Raw genomic sequence first — 6076 nt, 5'->3', positions numbered from 1 at the left:
ACATCGCAGAAAGAGATAAAGCAGGCACGGCTTATCACGTCCGACTTTCGCTGGGATAATGCTTTCCCTCTCCCAATTTTAGGAACTGTTACTTTTTCTACTATCACTCTGTGGGCTGGCTTCGGAACCTCCTTTCGTCGCACTGAGAGCGATTGCGCTCAAAAAGTCATCGCGCGCTATGGTCCGGTGCTCCAAAAAGCATGATATTCGGCTATTTTTTCCGATGGGATAGCTCGTGAATATCACTGCGAATTATCATGAATTTGAGTGAATACGACACGCTCTTCATATTGGTGGGGTAAAAAAGTGACCTTTACTTGGCAAGTTTCCGAGTTGAGTCCGCAAATATTTACATAATTAAACTTGGAGTACATGACATTCACATTAGGAGGTGGCAAAAACCTAATAAAAACAAATGCTGTTGACCGCATGATTCTAGGTGGCGTAGTTTTTTTATTATAATTCAATGACACGTTTTCTGGGACACCCTGTATAGTTACCACCTAGGTCAACATAGCGTCTGATAAAGGGTGTAAAAGATGGTAAAAGCAATTATCATATATCTAAATTGCTACAAAAAGGCGTATACCCCCCTCGCTCACCGGATCAGCATCGGTAACCCTATCATTCGTGGCAGAGAGTAAGGTAGCAGGTAGAACTTTGCAACCTCTTAGGCGCAACATATGCGACAACTATTACCTCGTAAAAGGTGTAACTACTCCACCCTTTTTTCTAAGAGTGTATTTCCCACGCGTACACTCTTAGAAATTATGAACAGCATAAGTGTCACAAAAAAGGCGTACGCCTCCCATTTTCAACCAATCAGGGCATATAACGATATCATTCGAGATGACGGTTGGCTAAGTGCGTGCTATGCGGTGAAGTTCATTTCGAAGAGTGTAGGGATGGTGTTTCCCCCCATCATGCTCGTAAGAAGATATGATTTTTTGCAGTGAATCCCAACATGAGTTTGAGAGAATCCAGGGCCTCCCCTGAGCTCCTCGAGGTGTTTCGTAGACTTATAAAATACAGGACAATTTTTCAAACGGTAACCGTTTACGCTCATTAACTTGACCTCCGTCCCTTAGGATTCAAGGAAGTCCAGAGTGATTCGCGGAACGCCATGGTATTCATTTGAAAATGCGGAAAGTCTACTACAGCAGTCGCGAAGGCTAGTTTTCGGACACTCTCCTCCTGAACGTCCTTGTCCCGCATCGTCTGCTGAATAGAAACCTCCGCGACATGTTGAATAGTAAGCACCTGTAGGCACTTCGGGGGGTAGTGTCCGCCACCACACCACATTTCGTGCATAGTGGAGAACCTATGTTGCCCATGAGGAACTGGCGCGATGGGGTCTTAGCGACGTTGAGTCGTAAGCGGTGAAGGAGTGAGCTCTCCCTTCGAGTGAGGCTCAGTGGGATGGTGAGCTCCATCTTGGGATCGATGGAATGAAGGAAAGTGCGGGCTGGGACGGCGCTCTCAGTGAAGAGGCGAGTGTGCTGGGCGCACATGCGGCGTATGTGGAGTCGGCATGACGAGGGTGATAGCGGGACCGATAACAATGGTGCAGAGGTGTGGGCCTGCTTCGCAGCGGCGTCGGCGGATGTGTTGCCGGGGAGGCCTGTGTGACCGGGGACCCACTGAAGCCAAACACTGTGGCCCGCGCGGGCGAGACGGCTGAGGCACTGAACGATGAGCGCGCCAATGTCCTGAACAAGGGGGATCGAGAATGATGACAGCACTTCTAGCGCCGCCTTGCTGTCTGTGAAGATGGTCCATGGTGCGGGAACGGATGCCGAGATGAACTTCAGGGCTTCATAAATGGCGATCATTTCGGTTTCGGTGGATGAAGTCTCGTACGGGAGTTTAAACCCATGGCTGCAGTGGGCGTGTGGCACGTAGAAGGCTGCTGCCGACCCGCCTGGTATCACCGAGCCATCGGTGTATATGGGTACTCGCTGGTCATGAAGCGAGTAAATGTGCTCCAACGCGAGCTGCCGCGCGACCCCCGTGGGTGTGTCATGCTTGCGAGGGAGGCCGGGGATGCGTGTTATCGTTGTGGGTCGGTCGAAGGTCCACATAGGGGGTGCGAACGACCCCGCCGGTGCAGGCGGAAGGCGCCCGTTGAGTCTGCGAATGGCGTCGCCGAAGGCAGAGTCCGGGTACTTCTGCGGTATCGTTCGCAGATGATGCAGGGGGTGCCGTGTGATGAAGCGTGCGTAGGTTCGGAGGGTCTCCTTGTCGCGGAGGATGGGGGCCGGGGGTTCTCCCGCCTCTGCAAGGACCGAGAAGGTTTCGGACGTCCTTGGGACGCCGAGACAGATACGGAGGCTACGGGCCTGGATGCTTAAGAGTTCCCTCTCTCCGGTACGGCCAACACCGTGCAGGACCGGGAGGCTGTAGCGGAGAGCGCCCAGCGTGAGCGAGTTGTGCACATGGCGGAGGTCAGCGTACGACGGGCCCCAGGAGGCGCCGGAGATGCGGCGGAGCACATTTGCGAGGATGTTGGCTTTGGAAGACAGGGCCCTGACATGTGGCGACCACGATAGCCCTGCGTCAATGGTTATGCCTAGGTATGTGCACTGTCGGACAAAGCTGAGCTGCGCTCCCGCAACTCGAAGGGGGTAATTCTGGAAGGAACGGCGAGAGAAGGCCATGGCCGACGTTTTGCATGGGGACACGGAGAGACCACGGTCGGAGAGGTAGGACTCGACGGTGTTGAGAGCACCTTGTAGGCGGCGTTGGATAGTGTCCCGGCGGGTGGATGATGTCCAAAGGCAAATGTCGTCCGCGTAGATCGTAACGTTGACATCAGTACTTATTTGCGAAGGGAGGGAGGCCATGATGACATTAAAGAAGAGGGGACTGAGCACACAGCCCTGCGGAACGCCGCGCTGCACAGCAAAGGTAGCGGTGTCGCCATCGGCAGTACGAATAAACAGGGACCGGTTGCTTGTATCCACGAGAGCGGGCGGTTGCCCACTCCCGCTTCTTGAAGCGTCGCGACGATGGTGCTGTGGAGGACGCTGTCGTAGGCCTTCATCACGTCCAGGAAGACCGCCACAGTGAGCTTCCCTTCAGTGCGTGCTTGCTGTGTGCTGGAGACAATGTCGATGACATTGTCAATTGACGACCTGCCTTGCCGAAAACCTGCCATGGCTTCAGGGAAGAACATCGTGGACTCGAGGTACCAGTTGAGGCGGGAGGACACCATGCGCTCCATAACCTTTCCGACGCAGCTTGTCAGGGCTATTGGCCTGAAGGAGTCGATGTTATGAGGGGATTTCCCTGGTTTGAGGATGGGAACCACCATCGCCGTTTTCCACTGCTGCGGGACGCATCCTGAACGCCATGATTCGTTAAAGAGTTTGAGGAGGGCTTCGCGCCTGCTGCGAGGGAGATTGCGGAGTGCCTTGTACGTGACCTGGTCTGCCCCTGGAGAGGTGTGCATGGGTGAATTTGCTATGGCGGACTCGAGCTCAAAGTGGGAGAAGGGAGCGTCTAAGAATGGCTCCATCGACGGCTCCAAGGCTATAGGAATATCACAAGGTGACGTGAGGGCGTTGGCCGGCGCTGACGTCAAGCGCGAACAGAACTCCTCTGTGACCTGGACTTCGGACTGTCCAGAGGATACTGCAAGCGACCGAAACGGGTGTCGCTGGGTGACTGGTGTTGAGAGGCCGTGCAGGACAGTCCATATCCGGGAGAGCGGGGTGCGGGGGGACAAAGATGATGCAAAGTTTCTCCAGTGATTCCGCGCTAGTGTGCGTAAACGCCTTTGTATGTTTCGGGCTTCACGGATGTGGGTTGGAAGACGGGTGCGGCGTGCACGACGCTCAGCGCGGCGCCGTACGGCACGGAGTCGTTCATATTCCGCGTCGACGGCCGTGAACTTAGAGGGTAAGGTGAGGACTGTCGTTGCGGCGTCCACGGCAGACACGACTTCTCGGGAGAAGTCCTCCATATTGTCCGGAGCATGATCAGCCACGTGGGACCTGAGTGTAGACCTGTAGCACTGCCAGTCTGTCCTCTTCACACGGCGAGAGGGGCAGGACAGCCGGGGTCCCAGCACGCTAACCAGGACGGGCAGGTGGTCGCTTCCGAGCGAGTCGGCGTCGACGCCCCACCTGAAGAGCCGCGCAACGGGGGACGAGACGACGGTGAGGTCCAGGCACGAAGAAAGATACGTGGACTTAAGGAACGTAGGGGAGCCATCGTTCAGAACAAGGAGGTCCCGTTCCTCGAATAGAGCCGCAAGGCGCGCGCCCCGAGCGTCCGTACGTGTGCTGCCCCAGATGGTATTATGGGCATTAAAGTCGCCACAGAGGAGACACGGAGACGGCACGCTGTCGAGTACAGCAGCCAGGTCGTTGACGTCATAGGCTGTAGCAGGAGGCAGGTACAGAGATATCACCGTGAGCACGAGGTCGCCCATATGTACGGAACAGCAGACATACTCCCCAGTACCCACGGTGGGGACCGGCCGCTTAATGGCAGGGATGTCGGAGCGGACGAACAGCGCGGCACGACATCTCTGTCCATGGGAGCTGGAGGTAAAAGTGAGGTAGTTCGATAGGCGGAAAGCCTCGGTGATTCCACATTCGGAGATGCACAAAAGCGGGAACTTGTGGCGCCAAACAAACTGGCGAAAGTCAGACACTTTGGACTGGAGGCTCCTCGCGTTCCATTGGAAGACTGTCGTCTCTTGGTACTGCATGACTGGATGAGTGGTGGTCGATGAGTGGTGGTGGTGAGTGGTGGGGCCTAGTGTCGGCCTAGACCGACGTGGAGGAGTGAGTCGATTTCGCTTTCGAGGTTCAGAATCGACTGGACTTCCGAGAGAGCGGTACATTGAGGGAGGGCGGTGACAATGGCCTTGAGCGCCGCGAAGAGGACTCGAAGGATGATGGTTGGCACGTGCGCGCCGTGTGATCGGTCCCAAGATGCGCGGTCGGAGGGCCGTGGGTAAGTGCGGACACTGGGGGTAAGGGGCTGCTTGGGTGCGGCGGGGGCGGAGGGGGGCGGGTTGGGGGCTTCATCCTGGCGACCGTGGCCCGGTGGCGGTAGGGGCGGGAAGTCGCTCTCTGTCCTGGCGGGCTGCTTGCATGGGTCTCGTCCAGACGCATTACCGGATGCGCGCGAGCCAGCTCTGGTGGAGCGGCCAGGTGTAACCCTTTTCCTTCGGCTTTTCCGGCGTTCGACGTTCCGCACCTTTTCAAGCGCAACTCTGTAACTGCACTTCGGGCACTTCGGGTGGATAGCTGAAGAAATGGCGTTAACATCGGAGAGGAATGCAGCGCGCATAATGCGCGCGCCTTTATCATGCTGACTGGAACGACATAATTGCAGTGGAGATGTGCCACCTGCTTGCGTGGTGAACTCACTGTATTGGGTGTAATCGGCCTAGAAATGAAAATAGCGCTTTGCTCAATAATGTTTTTTCTTTGCTACTCTCTCAGACAATAAAACCGAGAAGACATGTTACTGTAACGTGCTATGCCCGGCGTCAATGAGGTTGTAATCGGTTCTTATAACCTTCACGTGTGCCCATTTATGCGACAGCAGAATCCTCGGCATAATGGCACAGACTCCCTACATTACGATTTTTCAACTCCCGAGTCGCAGAATCAACGACAGGAACGAATGGAATCCGTGGGAAGACGTGTACTTTGAAGTCAACGAGGTTTTGGCAGAAAAAATATTTAGGTGGAATCGCTTCTCTTCCTTGCCCATACTTCGACTTTGCCCAACAAAAGCTACCACTTAGTGTGATTGTCTTAACTGAATTGCCGACAAGCTTGAGTTTTCCTCATAAATATAAATGTATCTGTTCATGTCTGCTTGCTCCAGCAGATCAAGCCATCCTACAGGCTATACGACGATTTTCGACGAACGAAAGAATTCAAAGTTGCCCTTAGAAAGTCGTTCGTTCGTTATACTGACCTTGTTATGTACTTACTTCCTACTTGCATCCATACGCGTTCACGTCTGAAGTTCAGTACTGTTTCAAACTGTCTAGGAACCCTGCAGGCGAAACGTTACGGCGGTGCTATATACTTGTCGAAGTTCTACACGA

The sequence above is a fragment of the Ornithodoros turicata genome, chromosome 1 (assembly GCF_037126465.1).
Source record: "Ornithodoros turicata isolate Travis chromosome 1, ASM3712646v1, whole genome shotgun sequence".
Classification (NCBI taxonomy): Eukaryota; Metazoa; Arthropoda; class Arachnida; order Ixodida; family Argasidae; genus Ornithodoros; species Ornithodoros turicata.
The sequence above is the reverse complement of the archived record's forward strand: the minus strand, read 5'-3'. Positions refer to the sequence as shown.